Source organism: Mesocricetus auratus, unplaced genomic scaffold (assembly GCF_017639785.1).
Source record: "Mesocricetus auratus isolate SY011 unplaced genomic scaffold, BCM_Maur_2.0 Super-Scaffold_100013, whole genome shotgun sequence".
In the NCBI taxonomy this organism is placed as follows: domain Eukaryota; kingdom Metazoa; phylum Chordata; class Mammalia; order Rodentia; family Cricetidae; genus Mesocricetus; species Mesocricetus auratus.
This window is the reverse complement of record NW_024429196.1, coordinates 80,465,810-80,490,692: the sequence shown is the minus strand read 5'-3', so window position 1 is coordinate 80,490,692 and position 24,883 is coordinate 80,465,810. Positions and strand designations below refer to the sequence as shown.

At 48.1% G+C, this 24,883-nt stretch overlaps 1 long non-coding RNA gene across 2 annotated transcripts; it reads right to left on the bottom strand.

The window, feature by feature from the left end:
* Positions 1-10,990: 10,990 nt before the first annotated feature.
* On the bottom strand, positions 10,991-23,131 carry LOC110342510. 2 transcript variants are annotated; one of them, XR_005881025.1, is made up of 5 exons: positions 22,932-23,131; positions 20,216-20,413; positions 16,119-17,228; positions 14,311-14,400; positions 10,991-13,803 (listed from the first exon to the last, which is right to left on the bottom strand). It is a non-coding gene; the product is annotated as an uncharacterized LOC110342510 (long non-coding RNA). The 2 variants fall into 2 exon arrangements; XR_005881026.1 differs by lacking the exons at positions 20,216-20,413; positions 22,932-23,131 and adding an exon at positions 18,146-19,061.
* Between the last annotated feature and the right edge of the window lie 1,752 nt (positions 23,132-24,883).

Sequence of the window (24,883 nt, the reverse complement as noted above, 5' to 3'; positions counted from 1 at the left end):
GCTGTAAGACAATGTTTAGTAAAAACATGTTTACTAAAAACGATACAATAAGTTCCTGGGAAAGGCCTTCCCATGGAAACCGCCCTGACCTCGACCTTGTCCAAAGACTAACCGCACCTTCAAAAACCCACACACATCCACCTCTGGGTCAGAGCAGAACCAGCCAGGGGAGAGGAGAGAGCAGAGGCTTCTCTGGTGGGAGCCTTTCTTAGGAGGTTTTCTTGAACCTTTTTGGAGCCTGTTTAAAGTTCTCTTTATATCATTGAACGAGTCTCTGTGTTATCAATACCCGACACCCTCCGCACGTTCTCGGACACAGGCCGCGCAGCAGACGTGACAATCCTATGCAGAGCAACCCCCTTTGCACTCCCGAGCTCCGCCTCCCCCTCTTCTGCTGCTCCATTTTTCTTCACAGTGTTTCTTAACCCACACACACCATTTGTCTCATCTCTCTAGGATGTAATCTCTCCAAGAGAAAGACTTTGCTTTGTTGGCCTCTGTATCCCTGGCACCTGAATGGTGCCCGAGCACAATATGTACTCAAGGGATATTTGCTGAAGGAATAAAGGACTGTGTTGCTGGGATTTCAAAGGTACTGCCCCTGCTGGTACCTCCATGGGTGAGTGCTTGTGCAGTAAAAGAAATCCAATAGCCAATCCTCTCTAAATGGAATCCATGAGCACGTTCTCCTTGGACTGTTGAGCCTGCCACTCCCCTAGGGAATGTCAGCCGGAGTCCCTTGCCCGCTCAGCATCCTCTTAGCTTATCCAACGGGTACAGGAAGACCCTCACAGAGTGCCAGCCTCTCCTCACTTCTTCAGACTTCCCGGAGGTAACTCACAGGCACAGATAACACCAGATGTCATACTTCACATCCGGTTGGGGATTTGTCTAAGAATTCAAGTTTGAAGGAGCTGGCTGGATCCGGTGACGTGGGACCCTCCGTGTGAAAGCTTCTCCCACGGGCTTTCAGTTGGCAGGCTATATTTAAGTGTGAGAGACCAGATACAGAGGTCAGAAAAATGGAGATGATGCCATGGTCCACACATAGGCTGCTGGGTGATCTGACCAACTGAAAGAACCCTTGAGAAATTGTGTAGGAATTCCTAGCTGCGCACACGCGTCACCCACTAGTTTATCAGCTGACACACACGAACCAGACACACTCGTACTGTGGCAGCATGGGAGTGTTCCAAGCCTGAGGCTGTATATACCTCCTTGGTCTTTCTGGGAAGCCCCTACTGCATGTGGGCTGAGCCACAGCTTCAGTGGTAAGATACTTCCTGCTGATGGTGGAATTCGGGACGAGAAGCCGCAGCTGTGTAAGCTCCAGTGAGTCCCGATGTGGGGCCCTCGAGGGTCTTCAGACACTGTGGTTCTCTTAGGGTGACTTTGGGTTCTGAAAACAGGTGTGTGTGTGAGACTCTTAGCATGAGTCTGTTTGTCACCACTGTTGGGGAAGTCCTGTGCATTTGTCAATAAAGCACTGTCTGGCCTATAGGGAATCTAGATAGGAGGGACTAGGAGTCCAGGAGGACTCTGGGTAGGAGAAACACAAAGAGAGTCAACATGTAACCGCCACAGGGTAGGAAGCCTGGAACCATTCTCCGGTAAGAGACATACTTAGATGAACAATTATGGGGTAATTACTTAAGTCAGAGCTAGCCAGTAAGAAACAAGCAAGGCCAACAGCTTCATAATTAATATAGCCTCCTGTGTGTTTATTTGGGACTGATGCGGCCCTAGAACCAGGCGGGCGGGAAAGCTTCTCTCAAGGAAAAAGCTTCTCTTAACACACCACTGTCTTCAAAGAGAGTCAATCCTCTTGGTCACCCCTTCCCAAGATAGAGCACCATGTTCTAGGGTGCCACGGGGGCCCACTTCCTCACTTTCGGAATGAGCACAAGATTGGTGCCACTCGAGACAGCGGCATAGTTCAGCCGTGGGAGGTTTCCCCGACGTGCGTAGACTGGGTTTAACACTGCATATAGTGGGAATAGTGGTGTAAAGCCTAGAGATCAAATGCCAAGGTCATCCCCAGAGACACGGGGTTCAAGACTCCATGTGAGACCTTGTCCTAAAACAAAAACAAAACAAAACAAAAAAAAAAAGAAAAGAGGAGAGAATGCTCATTGTCACAGCGCTCACATGACCTCATTGGATGGCACATCTGAAGGTCTGTAACGCTGGAACTTGGGGCTTCCTTTTCTAAACATGAGTGGATCTGCAGGTAAGCAGGGCACAGCTGAGCGAAGACGGACTGTCAGTGAGTGTGAGTGGGGAGACAGAGTCGGGAAGGGCTGAACACAGCGGAGGATGCAAGTGGGAGTCGGGGAAGGATCCTGTTTCCTGGAGCAGGGTGGTGTATCCATGGTGGAACCCACCATCAGGAATGTGAGTAAAAGCTCCCTTAAGTAACTTCACAGTCCTGTTAGAGCCGGGAAGACACAGGAGTTCTGGAAAGGTGGTAGGGCACCAAATCCAAACGGGTGGTAACTCAGAAAGGGGCTGTGTGAGCTCGGTATTCAAATTACAAAGCATGGAGAGCACCAGTGGTTGAGGAAGGGACTGGGGGGCAGGGTGGTGAGCACTGGGGTAAGTGATTGACAGGATGTGAGGAATCTCAGAAAAGACACGAAGGAGACCAGCTACAACACAGCAGTCAGGTGCAAGCTCTGTAACACCTTTCCAGCTGGGAGTGTAGTCTCTCTCGCCCCCACAGCAAGCAGCCGGTGGCAGAAGTGTCACTATGAGACCACTGAGACTGGTCCTCACAGGTGGCACAGGGTGACGTGGGCTGCTGGAATCCAGCTGTCCTGAGGAAAGCAAGCCCAGGGCTCACACAGAGACCCCCCATGTGCAGGCGTCCTGGCTCAGTCCAGCTGAGCACCCAGAACACAGCTGGAATCCACCCGCCAGGCTCGAAGGCACAGGCCCCAGTCTCCTGGTGACAGCATGAGAATGAGCAGGAGTTGCTCCTCCACCCATGCCCCCTTTTCCCTCCTCTCCTTCCTCCTTGAGAAAAGCCTTCCCAGTTGTGTGCTAACATGATTGGGCATCCCCAGTAGCAGACACAGCCACGGATAAATGAATCGCCGGCAGTTTTTAAAAGATCGTGGGGAAGCCTTTTTAACTCCCTCCTGGTGGCCTATTGCTTTCTCTTTTGATTTTCTGGTTTCTGTAGGAAAAAGACACCAACACACGTGTGAGATTTGAGCATCACTGTTGAGACAGCCCGGTGGACACATTTTCAACCGCATCCAAGGCCAGGCTAGGGAGCCGTCATTTGGGATGGCCCTCACACCATCCGCAAGGCAGCTGTCTGGCAAGGGTGAGGTCTCAGGCAACATGCGGGGAGTGGAGGGAGGTTGCTTTAGTTTTTAAACACATTCTGACTTGTGTGCTCCTCCAGGTGTGGCTCTCCTCATGACTGCTGGGGTATCATTCGGCAGCGTGCAAACGTGTGGGGGAGGTTTGTGTGCGCTAGAGGGAACGGTTTACATAGCAAGGGCAAGAGGAAAGGCAAGGCCGAGGATGGAGGGGGAAATGGTAATTATCTCCCATTGTACTGCAGTCGGGCTGTTATCCCAACATAATACACATTATACCTTGTGAGCAGGAGTCAGAGATTTTTTTTCAAAACCACTTTTCTCACTTTAAATAGTGAATTTTATGTATCATTAAGTCCATTCTTGTATAAGATCAGAGCTATTTAAATTTTTTTCAGGCTGAGTTTTAAGGAAAAGGAGAACCCCAACACTAGTAACGTCTTCTAGAAGAACCAAGACATGGGGGAAGGTGTTAGCAGGGCTCCCCCTTTCTCCAGGAGAATTCTGGGAAATTAGAGGAGAACCTGGAAAACAGATTTGGAGGAGTCAAACTGTTGATAGTCAGACACCGCCTGCTTGAGGTGAGGCAAAGAAGGGTTTTACTGACTATCTATCTATCTATCTATCTATCTATCTATCTATCTATCTATCTATCTAGTCTTCACGTGTGGGGCTCCGCGGCTGCAGGGGCAGGCCTTTCCTTGTTTGAAACAGAGTCTTGCTGGCAGCTGTGTGCACAGTCTAGTTGGTCTGCACACTTCTGAGGGTTCTCCCATTTCTGCCTCCCTTCCTCACCATAGGAACCCTGGGGTTATAGATCCTGCTACCCTGCCTGCCTTTACATAGACTCTGAGGGTTCCTGGCCGAGTCAGCCCCCCAGGCCAACAGTTGTTGATCAGTAAGGAGACTTTCATTGGTTCACAGCCTTGGAAAGCCCTCGGCATGGTCCAGGGATTTCAGGCAGGGATTGTGTTTTATTTATTGTGAAGCTACACACACCACACACACACACATACACATCACATACACACACACATCACACATACACATATATACCACACACACATACACACCACACATACACACAGATATCACACACGCACACACACACACCACACACACACACCACACATACACATCACACACACCCCACACATATACACCACACACACCACACACACACCACACACACAATACACACACCATACACACACACACATATACACTACACACACATACCACACACACAATGCACATACACATACCACACGCACACACACACACTAAGCTGGCAACTGCAGAGATGACTTGAAGGTTAAGAGCACCGGCTGCTCTTGCAGAGGATCCAGACTCGGTTCCCAGCACCCACGCGGCAGCTCACGACAGATGGTGATCTCAGCTCCAGGGGACTCCACACCCTCTTCTTGCCTCCACAGGCACTGCACACATGTGGCACATGTACATGTGCATGTGAGAAATGTTTTGAAAACAGTTCCAATAGCTCGCCGCTGCATGAACACAGTTATGTGGCCTCCTTTGTTTTACACTTTTGTCTCGTGACTCACACGCTTCAAGTTGATCTCCGCCGCTTCATAGAAGGGACTCATGCACGGAACTAGACAGAAAGCCCGCCTTAGATACCATTGACCAGGAACTTTAGCCAATATTTTTCTGATTCGGCTTTTGTAAGAAACCCCGCAAGGGAAGCTTTGTAATGACCCTTGCTTTGAACATGCGGTCCGTGAAGCACAGAGAGGGCCAGCAGCTCGCTGAGGGGTACACAGCTGGCAGGGGGTAGAGCCAAGATTTGGATCTGGCTTAGGAACTTGTGTTTTGCACGTTGACCTTAGACTGAACACTGCTGTCTTTTCTTTGTAAATCATTTACTTCTGTATGTTTGTCTATTACTGTGGCATCTCTTCTGTTTATGAGATTTGATTGCTGGAGTAATGATCCCACAGCCCAGTGACCCGCTATGATTTGGAACTCAGTGTCCTTAAAGGCTTCACCAGTATCAGAAGCCTGGCATCTCCTGAGGACCTGCCTAGGAGGCTCCCAGAGCTGCTCAACAGGAAGCTGGACATGGCCCTGTGCTACGAGGCAGGGCCTGTACCTCACCAGAGACACAGCAAAGGCAGTTTGGATCTGGGGTGAGCATCATTTCCTTGTCTTATTAGTCACCAGTTGCAATCAAGTCAGATTCAGCTCCTTCACAAGAAAATCATTTGGGGCCCAGTCCTAACTGGATGCTCTTCAGAGAAAAAAACAAAAACAAAAACAACAAAAAACAAAACACCACCAAAACCAAACCAAACCAAAACAAAAAAACCCAAGACAATTAAAAGTGCAAGATAGAAAACAAGGATTTCTAAGTGTTCTGCCTGGATTGGGTTGGCATTCAAATATCCACCCCTCTCTACTGCCCCCCCAAATTAGTAGTTGTTTTCTGTGGTATGTAATAGTTTACAGTTTTCTCCAAGCCCCTCTTTCAGCCTTAGGTTCAAGTTGGCTTCCAAGGACTTGCCTAACCTCTGCTGCTTGTGAATGCTTACGTAATACTGATTTGTGCATGGCTGTGAAATAACATGAAATATTAAACACATTTTTCTTTCCTTTTTAAAGAACTTCCCCTACAATGAGCACTTTCAAGTTTTTAAGCTCGCCATGAATTAGAATTGTCTGGGGAGCTTTACAGACTCGCCCTATCTGGCCTCACCCCCCAGATGGAATCCATCGCTTTCTGGGGCTTGGCATCTTGTTTGGGTGGGTCTGGGGCTCGGCTGGGCATCTTGTTTGGGTGGGGTGCTTGGGCAAGAGAATAGAAAGTCAAAGGGTAAAAAAGAAATATATTCTTGGAGTCTGAGTTTGAACAGACTAGCAGAGGGAAGGACACAGCAGGAGATCTGGCAGGAGGCAGTATCAGGGGCAGTGAAGCTGCTGTTATCCAGGAATGGAAATGATTCCCAGGGAACTCAGAGGGTGGAGAGAATGCTGGGGAAATGATGAGGCTTATTTATTTTGGGCTCCTGGACCCCATGCAGACTGGCATGCCTCTGGGATTAGTGACCAGGCGGAACATGGGACATCTTCACAGGTGTCTTTATGGTTTGATACAGAATGTGTATTACCACAGCCCTCTCTTGCCTGAATTTTTTTTTTTGTCGTTGTTTTGTTTTTCGAGACAGGGTTTCTCTGTGTTGTTTTGGAGCCTGTCCTGGAACTCACTCTGTAGACCAGGCTGGCCTCGAACTCACAGAGATCCGCCTGCCTCTGCCTCCCAGGTGCTGGGATTAAAGGCGTGCGCCCCACCAATGACCGACCCTTGCCTGAATTTTTTGACATGTCACCCCAATTCCCCAGATTCTTAGCAAGGAAGAAAGGGGGAGTACTGAATTTTGGCGGAGGGAAAGGAATTTTCAGAATAAAAAACATACTCAATGGATGTTGACGAATATCTGCGTCAGGATTATTTAAAAATATTTGCTCTTATTTTATGTGCATACATGTCTATCTGTGTGTATGTGCACCACGTGAGTGCAGTGCTGGTGTTGGCCAGAAGGGGCATCATTTTCCTGGAACTGGAGTCATAGATGGTCGTGAGCTACCCGGTTGGTGCTGGGAACTGAACCCTGGTTCTCTACAAGACTAGCAAGTGCTGTTAACCACTGAGCCAAGTCTCTCCGGCTACAGGATTCTAGTCCTTGTTGTCATATTTAAGGATCCTTCATTCTTTAAACATTTGAAAGCCTTTTGAGGAGCTGGGAGCTTAAGTGCTTAACTCCTCATTCTCTTGATCTACCAGTTTGACAACTAAAGAAATATGAGTCTCTATTGCTACAACTGTGTCGACATTTCTGTTCATGTAGAATGCATTTTAAATTTTACCCATTAAAAGATACTTTGTCATTAAACCATTATACTTTGACTCTTAGCAAGTTTTGTGAGCCTTCCTTTTATGACTTTTACTGTCCCATACATCTTTTATATTCCCCATCCATTTTTTTCCTGGTCCTGAATGATATGTGCTTTAGAGCAACTGGTGGGCTCCTTCAGTACAGCTCTCCTGATCTCCTGTCACATCGGAGCAATAGAAACAGCACTGATAAGTCAGTTGTTTTCCATGTTTAAAAAAAAAAAACCTTTGCTTTGGCTGAATCACTGGCATCAGGTACTTAAGAATGCGGCCCAAATGACAACCTATCTTGTGAGAAAGACATGCTATACTCATTACTTAGCGGTCTTCACAAAGCCAACCTACCCTTCTCCTCTGTTGTGAACTGAGGGTGAGTGTAACTCTGGAAGGCACACAGTCTTGTCTCTGACTATGAGGTTGCGCTTTGAGAATCCACATTGTCAGTGGGGAGTGACAGAGTCACAGAGGTTCAGCATAGACATGAACCTGCAGGCAGCAGGACCCACGTGCTGCTCTTGCCTTGATTGGTGGGCATTCTTTATATATTATGTTGTCTTAATTGGTATATATTCTTTTATATATTATGTTGTTTTAATTGGTATATATTCTTTTATATATTACGTTGTTTTAATTGGTATGTATTCTTTATATATTATGCTGTTTTAATTGGTGTGTATTCTTTATATATTACCCTGTTTTAATTGGTGTGTATTCTTCATATATTACATTGTTTTAATTAGTATGTATTCTTTATATATTACATTGTTTTAATTGGTGTGTATTCATTTTATATATATATATATATAATGATGGGTCTCATAAGGACCTTTATATTTCTGAAATAAAATTTTCTTTACCCTTTGAGAATTTCGTAGAGGTGTACAATGCATTTGGATCACACCCTGAAAACAGCAGTCTTACGCTTCTTGGTGGCTGAATAGATGCACACTGTGAGGATGTCTCACATTCATTATCCATTCCTCCTGGTGGACATCGAAGGGAATTCTGGAACCTAGCTGTTGGGAACGGTACTGAGATGCACTGACATTTTCTCCTGCTTTAACCAAAAGAACACAGATTGGCTCCTTTCCCAGTACAGGACTAAGCTAAAGTCAAATGACAGACCAGAGAGACCAACAGTATTCCAGTGACATCTGTCTCTTTACCCCTGCTTCTCATTCTGTGGGTCAATAAACACCAATATATTCTAATTTCGTCTAAATTAACTTGGTTTCATTTGGCTGTTTGCGATCGAAGAACCGTAAGAATGAAAACGGTATTTCCTGCTACTGAGTTAGAGATCCTTAGATGAGAGCTGTACCAGGAATCCTTTCTTTTGTAAAGAAATTCAGCTAAGATGAGTTACTGGTCTGGGTAGACAGCTTGGTTTGCTAGGGTGCTTATCTCCAACCCTGACCACCTGAGCTCATGCCTGGACCCACAAAGCAGAGGGAGAGAGGAGCAACTCCTGAAAGTCAGCCTCTGGCTTCTCCATTTGTGCAATGGTGCACAGCTCCCCAGCCCCAATACATAATACAATGATAGACAGACAGATAGATAGATAGATAGATAGATAGATAGATAGATAGATAGATAGATTGATAGGTAACTGTTTGAAGATTAATTGAGGATCTTACACAGAATGGTTAAAAAATGCCATATTAATGAACAGCTTGAAGTTGCTGGGCTCGCATAAATATTGTGACAGGTCTTTCCTTTCTGGAATTTATACTGTCCTTGCAATGAGTTACCCAATTGCAAGGGTACTATGATAAGGCTAAGAGGAGTGCTGTCTGGACTCTGGCAGATCCCATAGTGAGAGAGGAGCTGTCCACCCAGCCCCATGTCATTTTGCTATGATCTCAACCATTTCTGCTTCCAGAACTTAATTCCAGATTCTCTCCTAGACATTGGGAATCTTGGTCAAAGCCTCTGTTCCTCATCTTCATTGAGATCCACAGATGGACCCAGTTGCTTTGCAGAGACAGTATAGATGTCTGTTTGAGATTTTAATCCCAGAAAAGACATTGTTTTTTGAAATAAGTGAGAAGGCAGATCTATTTCCTGTCTCCCCATATCCTGCTAACTCTTCACACACTACGGAGATCCCACAACGCTCTTCCACTTGGGCTCATCTGTGGGCCTGTGGGCTGACTGACCTGTGGCAGGCTCGTTGGCCTTGAACCCACACTATTTAACAACCTGCATTTACAAACCTTGTGTCTCTCTTTGCTCCTTAGCTTGTAGAGGTAAGTCTTGAACCTTTGCATTTCCTGTGGCAGTGGACATGAAGGAATAATATTGCTTGTATCCTCACTCGCATGAAGGATTCAACAAAGGCTGATGAACTCCATTGATAATTGGGTGACCTGCCCTGGTGGTATGAATGAGAACCACCTCTGTACTCTTGTATTTTTAATACTTGGTTCCCAGTTGGTGGGCCTGTTTGGGAAGGACTAGGATGTGTGGCCTGTTGGAGGAGGTGTGTCACTGAGAGCCATGCCGCTATCAGCTATCTCTCTCTTTGCTTCCTACTTCTGGATAAGAGTGTGAGCGAGCTCTCAGCTACTTTTCCAGCACCATGCCTGACTGCTTGCTTCCATGCCATCCTCCTTGATGGTTGATGGACTCACTGTATGAACTATAAGACCCAATAGACTCTATAAATGAGTTGCTTTGATCTTAGTGTTTTGTCACAACAATTGAAAAGAAACTAAGATGCCTATTAAGTTCTACAGGAAACAATGTTCTCATGGCACAGCAGAGCCAGCAAGTCCCAAGCTTTGACCCCAAGATCACTGCAGTCTGTAGGTGTGTCTCAGAATAACTCATGGCATGGCAGAGCCAGGAAGTAGCAGGGTTTGACCCCCAGGGCACTACTGTCTGTAGGTGTGTATCAGAATATATTATTGAAATACCTAGAATTTGGAGACTTTTGCCACATGCCTACTGACTATACCTCTCGCTATTTCCCACTGCTCCTGTCTTGTCCATATTCAGGTTCCTTGACAGACTCTGAAGACGCCTGAGTTGTGTTTCAGCCTTGTTACTATATCTCCAAATACTTTGCCTGTTTGCTCACAGCTCTCTACTTTTCTCTAGTGTGTATTTTAAAACCTTTCGCTCAACGCTGACCTGCATACCACCGCAAAGCCAGGCCTTCCCTACACACTGTCAGTGGTTGATCTTAAACTTGAGGTTGCCATGAGAGCAAAGCCTATTGCATTCCAGCTTTGAAGTCCTTCCTACTCTGCCCCACAATGGGCCCTCTTCTCTGCATGCACCAATAGCCAGCTCCTTTGAGCATGTGCTTGTTTCCGGGCAAAAGAAAATAATATTTGCAAAGGTGTCTGTGGAGCTGGACTCCACGGAGATGGTCAGTGTGAGGATGAGGATGGTCAGTGTGAGGATGAGGATGGAGATGGTCAGTGTGAGGATGAGGATGAGGATGAGGATGTCAGTGTGAGGATGGTGGGATGACTCACTGTTTAAAAGCTCTAGCCCAGCAATCCTGAAGATTCAATTTTGATCTCCAGAATCCAATTAGGAAGCTAGATGTGGTAGCCCACATTTGTAATCCCAGTACTTCTACAGAAGTGATGGGAGAGCTGGCCTGGAGGACATAGCAGAGAAGCAGAAAGAGGCCTTAACTTAACAATCTTAGGGAGAAAACCAGCTCCCAAAAGCTAGCCTCTTGAAATGAACCACAGGAAACAGTTATTGACAACCATGCTGATCAAGCCAATTATAAGTTTTAAGTCCTTTTTATTGATGGCCGGACAAGAGTGGGCTCGTTCCTCTCAAGAGTCTCTTGGTGTCCAAGCTCAGGAGTACAGAGTTTTCAAGGGCAAAATCCACAAAGACAGTAATTGACATCAAGGTCGTAGTAACCTTGAAATGATCATTTCTGGAAGAACATAGCAATTAATTTAGATATAACAGGCCAAGATCTTTTACTTATGTTTTTTTTCTGGTTATTTCAGTTTAATTATTTTGGTTACTACATCTGGACTTTGGTCAAAGATGTTTCCAACTTCTGTTTGTTATGAATAGAGCAGGCAGTGAACACAGATGAGCAAGAATGCCTTCAGTAGGATGAGGAATCCCCTGGAGAGATGCCCGAGTGTGGTACAACTGCACCCACCTGCCTCTCCTGGTCTTTAAAGACAGATACTGTGTTGCATGCTGTGCTGGCCATCTTTCTGTCAGCCTGACACAGAGTAGAGTCACCTAGGCAGGGGGAACCTCAGTTGGGGAATTACCACCATCAGATTACCTTGTGGGGTTATTTTCTCATTTGCTAATAAATGCAGAATGGTGCCGTCCTGGGGCAGGTGGGCCTGTACCGCGTCCAAAAGGAGGCTTGAGCAAGCCATGGAGAACAAGCCAGTAAGCAGCACCCCTGCACGGTCTCTGCATCAGCTCCTCCAGGTTCCTGCCACAAGTTCCTGCCCTGACTTCCCTCCATGGTTGCCACTCACTAAGCTGAAATAAACCTCTTAAGTCGTTTTTGGTCCGTGCTATCATGCCCACAGAAAGCAAACCAGGACACTCAGATCTTTCCATGTTTACATTTTATCAGAATTTTCCCCATGTAGTCCTCTCTTGAAGATCGTGTGGGGAAGACAGATTTATAGTAAATTGCGTTCCTTAGCAAGGGGAGATGGGCTCGAGGTTCTCTCCTTAACAGGACGTCGTCGGCTCAAAACTGAGTTTTCCCACATCCCCTCTAAGCTTCATCCTTCAGAAACCATTTCCAGCCACTTCCCAACAGAGGCCTAACAGCTCAAGGCAGGCTCACTGTTCATGTCTGGTTTCAGACCTTCCTGTATTTTTTGGCTATGGGGCCCAGCGTAGGACGCTGAACGCTTGGCTGATTCTGTCTCTGAGGAATGCACTCAGTGGCCTGGAAGCCGGGACAGATCTGAGGTCCTGACCTCTTTTCACTCTCTCGGATTTCGTTAATGGTGCCTCAGGCCAGTGTGCGCTGTTTGTAGGTCACCAGAGTTACATTTTATCCAGCAGCATCTTTCTCTTAGACAGCGTTATGTATTAACCACCCCATGCCTTCGCCCACAGTCCCTTGTGGCCACACTGGGTAGAGTGGAGATGTAAAATCTCTGAGAACGTTAGAGCGTGGTTGGGCAGACCTTTTCATTGTGGAGGGGGGGCGGGAAGGGCAGGAGCCTGTGCTCTCCTCACCTGGTATTAGTTTATAGACATTGACATGTCCACTCTAGTTTAAGGTGCTCATAAGCTCACGCCGGAGCCATGCTAAATGTGAAAAGCTATCTGCATCTTTGGTCTGCCCGCCCCCCAATGCAGTCACTTTGCTGATCTCCCTCCTTTCTGCTGCTTGTGGATAGCACTCTGCACTCTGCACCTCCACTTAACTGGGCAAGTGGGAGTGGGTTTTTACTTCTGTGAATGTGTATCATTTTTTTGCACCTTTTTTTCCCCTAAGATTGAGGACAGGTGGAGGGGCCAGCAAGATGGCTCAGCAGATAAGTGGTGATTGCAGCAAGACCTGCTGGCCTGAATTTGATTCCAGGAACCCTCAGAGGATGGAAAGAACCATTCCCCAAAGCTGTTCTCTGACCTCCCCTTGCCCCTACACACCGGATAAATAAATAAAAACCAACCAACCAACAAACAAACAAATGTAAAAAAACAGCAACAATAATAAATCACAGATGACTGACAGGAATACACCCAGCTTGGAGATGCTCTGATTTCACGGTAACTTCCCTTCTGAAGGAGATGCTCTGATTTCACGGTAACTTCCCTTCTGAAGGAGATGCTCTGATTTCACGGTAACTTCCCTTCAGAAGGCAGGGTTGCTCCACCTGTACCCCCAGTCAAGCACAGAGGGCCTGGCAAGAGCTGGCAAAGTGAACTGTGAACCAGCCTAGTCCCTTGTCCCCAACCCTGGTTCGGAAACCAGCCACTTTCTTGCATCTGGCTTGCTTAGGGCGACTCCAAGGTCATTTATCTTCCTCAGCTGTTCCAAGCCTGGCTTCCCCTGCTCCTCCACATCTGTCTGCACTGGACCAGGTCACTGGGTAAATTTCCAACACTGGGGACCTGACAACAGTGTACGGCTTAGGCTTCGTGTACTTCATGCCCAGACAGAAGCAAACTCTGAGCCCTAACAGTCTCCCACACTCGGCTGGTGAGTGGCTGGTTTACAGGTTTCTCCTTCAGCGGAAATGCCCTTGACATTGTTTTAGTACTTTTCTTTCCCAAGTTGAGCCAGCAGAAGGGGGGACAAGTCCCCAATCTTAGCCACGGTTTCATTGTTCTCCTGGCTGTTTAAAACTGTATCTCAAGAGTTCAAGTTCCTGGTGTGGGTCTAGGCAGACTCCGTCTTTTGGCCCGAGTGTTGCCCTGACACTATCGCTTGAGGCATGCTGATTAAAATCATACCTTGTTCAAATTGCATTCTTATCGATTTCTGCAGAAGGCAGCAAAAGCAGAGCTTGTTTTGGGTTGCTGTTTCTTGAGCACCAGGAATAGGGAGTGGATACGGAGCGGTGGAGTGGCCAGAGGCAAGTACAGAACCTAAAAGTCAAAACTGCAAGAGGTAAAGATTAGATTCCTCCCCCACCTCCCCACCCCCACCTCCCCACCCTCTCCCCACCCCCGTTGGATCCACTCATTCCTTGGTCCTGAGAGAAGGGGAGGCATTTATGACGCAACATTCTAAGCACTAAAATAAGATAATTGAAAGTATCCCTAGCTCTGGCCAGTACAGACTTGTGTGCTATGAAGTCAATTTAAATGCAATTGCTAATCCCTGCGATTGCTATCAAAATATAAAAACCAGGAAACTGAACAATAGCAGCAAAGCATGTCTGCTTAACTCCATTATAATTTACTCTTTCTAAAGAAAACAGGCTGAGCGTGTGGGCGAAACAGTGCCCCAGGATCAGGGTCAGCCACTTCATAAAGTTAAAAGGGAACCAGGATATTAAGAGCATATTTGCCAGCGTGTCTTGGACTTGACGTTTCTCGGTCATTTACCATTTGTATTTTGAATTGCAGGAGTTAAGAACACTTTTGGCTTACGTGTAAGGAGATTGAGGCCGATGTCTCCTGGCTAAGAGGGGGGCAGATGACAAGGACGGGCATTTCTTCCCGCTTGAAGTGCCATGACAACTAGAAAAAAAATATTGTTTAAATGTCACCAGTAACAGGGGGCATGAAGGGCAGAGAGGGCACAGATGGGAAGCAGGCACCAAAAGCCTTTGGTGACCCAGTCATGAGAGCACACGGAACTTCACAAGAGAAAGATGAGAAATGGGGCATTAGGAATGACCCCATCATGCTTCCCGCAGCAAACCTTTAATATGAACAGGGGAGAAAGAAATGAATCAGCAACTCAACCAACTATAAAACCAACAAAATTTCAGGGATACATAAATCTCTCTAAATACCCCTCAATGTAAGTGGTCCTAAATCTTGAATTAAAGGCACAGAATTACAGCGACAGAGTTAAAAGACACACTCATCTATTTGCTGTCTCCGGGAAGCACACTTCCCTGACAGAGACATCCACAGACTGCCGGCGAAAGGATGAAGTCAATTTATCAAATAAACAGACCCTAAAAACAAGCCAGAGCACCTGTTCTGTATCTCACAGCAGAAACTTTTAGCTAAAATTAGCCAGAGGAGATAAGAAAAGCCAGCACACATTAACAAATGGAACAATCCGTTTGTGACAATCTTTTGTTACAAAAAGAAAATGTAACAATTACGGGGCCAGAGAGACACTCAGTAGTTAAGAGCACTTACAGCTCTTGCCGAAGTCCTGGGTTTGGTTTCCTGAACCACATGGTGTCTCACAACCATCTGTGATTCCAGATGCAGGGAACTGGATGCCCTCTTCTGGCCCCTGCAAGTGGTGCTCAGATGTGCGTACACCCAGGCGAAACACCCACACTCACACAACACAAAGTAAAAATAAGCAAGCATTTTAAACATGGCTACTGTAACATATATTACCCATGAAATCTAGACGATCATTAAGGACTACTTTGGAAACCTATCTTCCAAAATAGGAAAAAAAATCTAGATGGCGGGAGTAAATTCTTAGACATATATTATCTACCAAAATGAAATAGAAAGGAAATAAACATATTTTTTGCTTCTTTGTTTCTAAATCTGTTACGACGGTTTTGCCTCCCTCCTCTCCTCCAGCCCCTACCCCACCTCCTCTCTCTGCTGCCCACCCCTCCCCTCCATCCACTTCTCCTCCTCTGTTTCCCTTCAGATAAGGGAGGGCCTCCTGGTGGATATCAGCCAGCCACGGTATATCAAGTTACAGTGTGACTAGGCACCTCCTCTCCTATTAAAACTGGATAAGGCAACCTGGTATGAGGGAGAGCAGGCAAGGAAGTTAGAGACAGCCCCTGCTCCCACTGTTGGGAGTCCCATGAGGAGACCAAGTTACACAACCGTCACGTATGTGTGTGTGTGTGGGGGAGGAATGACAGGTCAGTCCCAGTCCCATGCAGGCTCCCTGGGCAATAAACTTCCTAAACACATACAAAACAAGGAGTGAGATTGAAGCAAGAAAAGAGACTCTGATGATGAAAGCCTAGGATCAGTCCAGTCCAGTCTACTACCAAATTCTACCAGACATTAGAGAAGAGCCCCAGCCATCTTCCTGTCTCCCCCAACCCCCCCATCACAGTGCAGGGTTTACAAGGAGCAAGGACACAGCCAGCTTTGGGGGTTTGGGATTTGAACTCGGATTCTCTCTCTCTCTCTTTCTTTTCTTTTCTTTTCTTTCTTTTTTTTTTTTTTTTTTTTTTTTTTTGGTTTTTTGAGACAGGGTTTCTCTGTACTGTTTAGGAGGCTGTTCCGGAACTTACTTTGTAGACCAGGCTGGCCTCCAACTCACAGAGATCCGCCTGCCTCTGCCTCCTGAGTGCTGGGATTAAAGGCGTGCGCCACCACCGCCCGGCGAACTCAGATTCTCTTGATTGCACAGCAAGCACTGCCACCCAGCAAGCCAATCCGCCAATCATCAGTGAGCTTTTTAAAGGAATTAGCGTACTCCACTCCACAGCCACGAAACCTCCCTTGGATGCTTCCATGTTGGCTCCTACACAAAGACTGCTTGCTTCTGAAGCGTCAATGTCTCTTCACATTCTCCACACATCTTCTCCCTCCTGGACAGGCTCTCCTGCCGTGTCTGGGCTTGTCTGTTGCTGCGATGGCCTGTCTGGTAAGCTGACAAGGTGTCAGACATTGTTAGACAAGAGTCCTGGAAGTTGAAACAGGAAGTGACAGAAGTCTTGCTTACTTAGCGCCGTGGCTTTTCCTGTAGAGACAGAGGGAAGAAGCCTCAATGCTGCAATGATTCTGGACTTTCTTGTAAATTCTTGGAGGAAATGGATGTGTACCTCTTCCCCTGGCCACGCACAGCGGGGAGTGGTTCCACCCATCACACTGAGAAGTCTGCCCTGAGGAATCAGAGGGGTCATGTGACTGTCCGGTGGCTTTGTGTACCCGGCAGATCCGTGGGGACTGAGAAACCACAGTTGGTTGACTTATCTCAGCTCCAACTTTTCACAAAAACCCCAAACATTCTTTTTTTTTCCTTTTAGTTCTTAGTTATTTAAACAAGCCAACACTGAGAATTTACTGAAGCCTCCCTCAACAGGGAGGCTTTCTTTGTACTGAACTTTTAAAAGTAAAGACATATCTTTTCTTCCAGTTCCACAAAATAGAAAGTACCCTTAAGCCTTAACCATTATTATTATTAATTAAATAACAATCGGTTCAGAAAATGCAAATCCGCGTTGTTTCTTAAAGTCAAGCTAATTTGAATCTCACAGTCGAAGCACAGACACGTGTTGCTGGGCTTGAGGTCATGGAACCCTCAGATGGGAAGCTTGTGGCTTAGCTGGCTGACCACCACCCTGAGAGTTCCTGGAGATGTTCCTGCTGTATTTAGCCCAGGCGATGGTAGCAAACACCTTAAAATGAGCAGAATAATGACAGGCATTTATTAGTCTTTGTTCTAGAGTTTCAGAAGTTCACAGTGAAGCTGTTTGGGGGGCTGGCTCCCAGGGGGAGTTCTCAACACAGCTCACAGGCAGTTGGCTCCCTTTCTGCTGTGCACGGACGGAGGGCATGGCCTTGCCTTACTCCTTCCTCTTCCACAGACCCCCTCCCCACCCAGGCTCTTGTGTCTAAACCCTGCATCCCCAGCTGGCAATGCTCTTTAGCAGGTTGTAGGATCTTAGGGACTTCGGCCTCAGTGGCAGAAGTGGGTTACGAAGTGGGTTACTGGGGTCAGGCCTGGAAGTTGATAGGGACTTCTGCTTCTGCTTCTGGGCTGATCTCTCTGCTGTCTGCTTCCCGACCTAACAGAATGCATTAAGCCTCACCACAAGCCCCCACTGACAGGGATGGAGACACCCTACCTGAAAGTGCTTTGCTCCCACAAGGGAGTCATATTCTCTGAGTCAAAATAACCCCGCCCCCCCATGCAGTTTCTCAGTTAAGTATTTGTCACAGAAACAGAGATGAGAATAATCAGTACAGATACATTTGCTGTCATGGGGAAGGGTGTTTCCAGACTCCTTTTAAATATACTTACCCCTTCCTGACACCATCATACTGGGGGCCAGGTCTCCAACATACAAGTTGCAAGGAATGGGGATAAACATTTAGTCTGTGATATCCCGTCCTTGGCACCACCAGATTCATACGCTTGCATGTGAAATGCATCCCAACAGCTCCCAAAGTCCTAATGAGTTCCTGTGCCCGCTCTTGGACACCGAAGAGAGTTTACCGTTTGTAGTTCCGCGTCTCACCTAAATTAGATGTTGACCAGACTCTAGGTACAGTTTGTTCCTACAGCAAAACCCTTTTCTAGCTATGAACTCACCAACTCAGATGACTTCGTGTCTCTGGCGCGTAGTCGTGGGCTAGGCATCAGATAGAAGGCGGAAACGGAAAAGAAGAAAGGTGCCAACTGGTCCAAACCAAGTTCACTTCCATCTGGGCGTTCACGAGCAGTTCACGCTGCCTTCATGTTCCACGTTCTAGTCTTACTGGGTTGGCGTCCCTGCCTCTTTAGCCCTGCCGTGAGGGCTCCCCCAAAAGCTTCAGGCAGTCACACTTTTGAGTCTCCTCTGGGAGACATATATGTGGATTACAAAACCGGGGTGACAGCTGAACCCAAGAAATCCCACTGTAACAGCCTCTAACCGTCTCCGAGGCCGGTTTGTCCCTTGCCCTGAAGAACAGCGTGCATTTGAGACAGGAGAGATGGCTCGGAGGTTACAAACACTTGCTGGTCTCGCAGGGGGACCTGGCGTTCCATTCCCAGCACCCACGTGGCCGCTCACAACCGTCTACAACCCCAGCTACAGGACACCTGACACAGGAAGTGCGTGCCGAGACACCCAGGCCTGTGATGGCGACCGTGAAGAAGCCTTTTGAACTGGTTTACAGTAAAAGTTAGGAAACAGTTTGGGGAACAGGCTGCGGGCATGGCTCAGCCACCAATGGGCTTGTTTCACAGGCAAGAGGACCTGAGTTCAGTTTCTCAGAACACATTTAAAAACAGTGGTGCTGGGTGCTTACAACCCCAACGCTGGGGTGACGGACACAGGTGGCCCCTGGGGCTCACTGGTGTGCGATGCCCAAACATGAGGATCCCCTTCTAGGAACTCAAAGCAGTTGAGCTTTGGAGCCAAGGTTCAGCATTACGGAGGGGGGAGACACCTCAATCTCCATTCTTCCAGAGATGGGGCAGTGCTGACATTCCGAAGACGTCTCAGGACAGATGTTCCTTTCGATGCTCACACTACCGAGACAGTGTCTTCTATGTTTGTGCCCCCCCCCCGCCCCAGTATTTGTAATCAATCATCTGCCCTTCCTTGTCCTTTCTTCTCGAGGCATTTCCCACTTCGAAAGTGAGAGCACAAGCATAGCTTCTCTGCCTGGCCTCTGGCAGCTGCCTTCACCCTCAACTGTGCTCCGCCCCTCCATCCTCAGGTACAGAAGGTGCCCTGTGGCCCAGGGCTCACGCAACACACCAGTGCTTGTGTGTTCACCGTGCGTGCGCTGGGCCCTGTGCAGGGAAAGGGGTGCAAAGGCGAATGGGAAGCTATGCCTGCCCAAATACCAGGAGGGAATCTCGTAACTGCTACAGAGATCCAGAGGGAGCTCCCGTGGCAGAGAAAGATGACTTTCCAGCCGGGCATGGTGGCTCACACCTTTACCAGCACTCAGGCGGCAGAGGCAGGCGGATCCCTGTGAGTTCAAGGCCAGCCCGGTCTACAGAGTGAGTTCCAGGACAGCTAGGGCTGCCTAGTGAAACCTTGCTGACATTCCTCGCATGCTTGCCCATGTGGCTAAAGCCTCTGTGTCTGCATTGCCAGTCATCAGCAGGATGAGAGAACCCTGGAGGAAAGTCCATACACACATCCTTCCATAGAACTAGCGTTTAGGACTTTTTGGGTGAACTCTTGTTCACGTAATTTAAGTTCTCTAGATTGTTCTGGGCATTTAGCGCTGCACAAAGGACTGTACTCTTGCTCCCAGTGTATCGAATGCTACAATTTAGGGAAAAAGGGAAACATCTCAAACAAAGACCCCGGCAGAGGCAGGGGCTAAGCTGGGAGAGCAGGGAAGGGGGAGGCAACACAGCGGAGAGAACTTGGCGCTGTGCAGTCTGTGAAGTGCGGGAGGGGGGACGAAAGCCTGTAATTTCTTTCCTTTCTTTCCTTTTTAAGTCTGGAAAAGGAACCAGGCACTGTTTCTCAGCTCATGAGCTGCACTACAGTTCGAGATTGCCCTCAGAAGGTTGATGGTGTGGGTGGATGGCATTGTTCCATTTAAAGTAGGGCAGCAGTTGGTGAGTGGTTAATTTAAGAGTCATTGGTCTGACAGAACAACCCATGCGTCCTCTCCCATCTGCGTGGGGGAGACAAGCCAGCGCTGCACTTACCGTTTGGACTGGGGCCACGGAGCAGATCCCAGCAGCCCCATTTGGAGAAGAGGACTCGGAGTTAAAGCAACTTAACCAGGGTTAAAGCAGGGTCAAACTCTGGATCTGAGTTCAGCTTAGGCTGTGCACTTGTCAGCAAGCATTCTGTTCATAATTACAATTTTTAATAAAAGGGAGAAGAGATCCAGCAGTGCCTAGCTGAGGAGAGAGAGAGAGAGAGAGAGAGAGAGAGAGAGAGAGAGAGAGAGAGAGAGAGAGAGAGAGAGAGAGCAGAGAGCGTCGTTGTACCACTGCTGGTGTAAGTGGAGACCTGAGTCCCAGGGCGCTCACTACAATTCCAGGCTCCTGTGTTCCAAAACAAAGACTAGAACACAAACACATGAATAGTGACAGGAACAGGCAGCTTATTAAGTGTGTGTGTGTGTGTGTGTGTGTGTGTGTGCACTTCCAAGGAAGGAAGTGGGCCAGAGCTGTGAGAAATGTCAGGGGATCGATGGCAAACAGAAATAATCGGGACTTTTATAGCCCAGCACCCCCAGTTTTTGGCTCATGTGCACACTAGTTTTAGGACATGCTCTGTTGTATGTCAGCCTTGGTGGGGAGGGGCTTCTAGTCTGGTTTCTTTTATAAACTGACTTCAATTCATTCTCTGTCATACTGTATGGGTCTACGACTGAGGCCATGTATTGCCCGGAACCTCCTTCGTGGAGCAGTTTCTTCATGACAGGACATCAGTGTCAGCCTCGTCAACCCACACCTGATAGAGAAGACTCCATGGTGAAGTACCTTCAGCATGCTAGTCAGTTGTCATAGTGACCTTCTCAAAAGTTCTCCTTGGGCTGAGACGGACCAGGCAGAGAGGCTCTTACTTGGCCTGTGTTTTAGTTTCCTTTGCTAGCGCCGTGATAGCAACAGTCTGACAGCATCAACTTAAGGGACAGGGTGTGTGCAAGACCACAGTTCAAAGTTACAGTCCACAGCGGTGGGAAGTCAGGCAGACATTGAAGGAGCTGGTCACATCATAGCCCCAACGAGGAGGCAGATGGGGATGAAGAGTCCAGGATGCCAGCCAGCCGGGGAATGATGCTACCCACGGTGGGCAGGTCTTTCTACCTCAGGTGCAGTCAAGAAAACCCCCCACAGGCACGATAAGAGCCCCAGCTCTCAGCTGGTTCGAGATCTGCCCAGTAGACAAGCAATACTAACCATCAGACCCTGGCACCCCAGATCATCAACGTGGGGTTCTTCAAGCAGGCTTGAGGACTGCTTTTGAGATGTTTTCAAAGTCCTGAAATGTGTTACTCGGGTATTAACTGAAATCGTTTTTCTATGGTGCTGGCTACCATGTGCCTCTTCTGCTGCCTACACTGCACACCACAGGGAAAAGTGAGCTAGCCAGCAGAGGGGAAACAAGAGGGCCTCCCCCTCAGCTTTCAAGTTTGGGGGAAATGTAACAAATAATGTAAGAAACCCTCTTGCATACCGCACGCGATCAAGATTTGGCAGGACACAAATGGCAGGAGAACAAAGCTTCCCTTCACTTCTTTCCTTTAGAAGGAAAACATCCTGTTTCCCCCTGGTTTGCAAGGCAGTAGGTGTGAGAATGGGGTCATAGTATACTCCAAGCGTGCGTCAGCTCCCGTAGCCCACTGTCTTTAATGACTCATCTACATGTAGAACCTAAAAAGCATCTGCCAGTCACCACTGCCACTGAACAACGTGGTCCCATTGACTACTGATGAGTGCTTTATGTGACAGTACCCATGGGGAGGGGCAGCAGAGGTGCGTGCCAGGGGAAGCCGAGACAGGCTGGTCCTGGGGCTCCGTGGCCAGCCAGAAGCCAAATTGGCGAGTTACAGATTCACTGAGAGACCTCTCGTCTGAAACACTAAGGCTCAGGACTGGGCAGTTAAGAGCACTGGGTACTCTTGCAGAGGACCCAGGTTCAGTTCTCGGCGGCAAGTGGCAGTGCACAACCTCCCGTAACTCCAACTCCTAAGTATCTGGTGCCCTCTTCTAGACACTTCAGGCATTGTGCCCATGGGCCTCTTAAATTAAAAAGAAAATAAATCTTAACTATGTATTTAATTTAAATATGCATATTAAACTATATGTGTATATATATACATATACATACACACATATACACATACATGCATACATGGTGGAGAGTGATTGAGGCCTGGTGTTGGCTTACAATTTTCACATACAGGTTCACACACACACACACACATGAACACACACTTGCACACTCACGTACAGGCACATCCACACACGCGCACACACGCAGAGCCCATTACTCCCTGCTCCTCCTTTTCATGTTCCTGCCTCAGCACAAAGCTTCCATAGCTGGTTTTGTTGTTGTTTTTGTTTTGTTTTAAGGAGCCTCATATCCCTGTCTGTCAGAACCAGCAGACGTCACTTTTCCAAGACATGGGTTCTTGCTGTTTTTGCAGGACCCACAGAACTCTGCTGTGAAAGCTAGCTCCCTGGCACCAGCACCCCCAGTGTCTTATGTGCTTAAAATTCCATCTGTGCAAGTGCAGACACGGCCGGAGTGCTTGTCAGGTCTAGTTCTTCTCAGCCTTCTCAGGACGCAGGCTCGCAAGAAGGAAGCCCTCTTCCCCCTCACAGACCTGTCCGGCTGAGCCAGCAGCCCCCTGTGTCCCAGATCATGCAGCCTGGGATTGTTGAAAACTTGGGTAATTTCACTTACCCTGCCCAGTGCATACTGTGAGCTCTGCTAGGAGTCCCGCTGGCTTCTAGATAAAGACAAGATTCCAGGAAAGGTTGAGCTGGGCTTGCCAAACCTGTCCTAAGTTATTGGCCAAACACACAAACCAAGGATGACAGCCAAGTTGGTGGAGCTTCTGGAACCCAGAGCTTCTGGGAGATTAGCAAGCTTCTCTTGTTGCAAGCTGAGATCCCAGGATTCCAAGCGCCCGGGTAATTGTGGGAGCAGATTTGCAATGTCCTCCTACACCCCCCAATCTGAGAGCTGCTGGTGCTGCAGGAACTGAGTCAGCAGACACCTCTTAGTTCTCTCTCTCTCTCTCTCTCTCTCTCTCTCTCTCTCTCTCTCTCTCTCTCTCTCTCTTCTCTCCCTCTCTCTCTCTCTGTGTCTCTCTGTCTCTCTCCGACAGCTTGTACAGCACAGGACATTGTGCTGGTTAGCCTTTCTGTCATCACCATGAAATACTCAGGTCTGCTGATGTCCAAAGAGAAAATGTCCATCTGCCTTGCGATTTAGAGGGCAGAGTTTTGGGGCTTGCCCGTGGGCTGCCTCTCCTCATGGTAGATGGGCCCTGTGGCTACGACCAACAAGTGATTATGCTTCAAACCAAACTCAAGTTGTTAAAACAGTTCTCACCCAAGAACTACTTCCTGAGGGCATGACCCCTAGGGGCTTGAGGAGCTCCTATCACCCACACCTCAAAGGTTTCCAAGATTTCTGAACAGCGCTGCCCGGAATAATGTCCCTCCAGTTACAACAGAGCACACACAATTAAACTGTGTTGGCACCTACAGCAGAGACATGGGCCACTGGGAACCACCGTGAACGCCACTAAGAAGCAGCCGATGAAGAACATTCCTGAGAGCAGGTCCATCTAAAAGCAGCCCGTACATCTAAGAAATCTGTCCCTTTCTCTCCACCAGGAGGGACAGGTGTCAGTGCCTGGATGACACTGGCCCTGTGTCTTCTCATAGGCAGCCCCATCTGGGCTACCCTGACTGCAGGTAATGAGCAGGACCTGCTCCGGCTTTGACTCAGGGACAGGGGCAAGCAGAAGGCATCCTGAGTGGGATACTGGGAACAGGCAGCCTCGAGAATATTCTAGAAGGGGCTGCGGGGTGGGCAGGGGATAAAGGGTAGGCAGTGCAGAGACGGTGAGATGCTGAGAACTGAGCTGAGTCAAGTGGCTCAAAGCTCGGAGGCTGCTGGTGGCCAGTCATGCCCTCAGCACAGTCTTCATGACCTGCTCTCTGCTGCTGCCGTCACGACCGCTCTCAGACACGCCTGGGCTCCTTTATCCTGAGCTCTGCGCCCAGAGTCAATCAAGCACGGGCATGAAAACCACAGATATCCGGGCTCTGAACATGTACCGATTTTTGCCCCCTGCAGGGGTCACATGTGTGGTTTGAGTACTTGTGTGTGTGTGCGTGTGCACATGTGTGGATGTGTGAGTGTGGAGCCAGAAGCAGATGTGGGGCATGCTCCTCGATCACTCGATTCCTTACTTTCTGAGACAGGGCCTCTCCCTGACTCTGGAGCTTGCCGATCTGTCCAGGTTGGCTGGCCACTGAGCGTCAGGACCCTTCCCGTCCATGCAGCTTCCACACCAACACTGGGGTTGCAGACTTGTGCCTGCCCTGACATTGGTGCTGGGGATCCGAACTCAGATTCTTGTGTTTTTGGGGCAGGCCCCTATTCCAACTCAGCCACCTTTCGAAGTCCGGTCGTCTTTGTATTGAAACCTGCACAATGATACACATTCACACCGTGTGAGGCATTCTAAGCCGCCCGGAACTGGTTTGCAGCGCTTTGGACGGGAAAGGACTCAAGGCAGCATCTCACCCTTTCACACAAGGGGTGGGTGCACCTTCGGGCTTTGCTCTCATCCCGAGTCTCAGAACCAACTCCTTGGAGACAGAGGACAACTTTCCTCT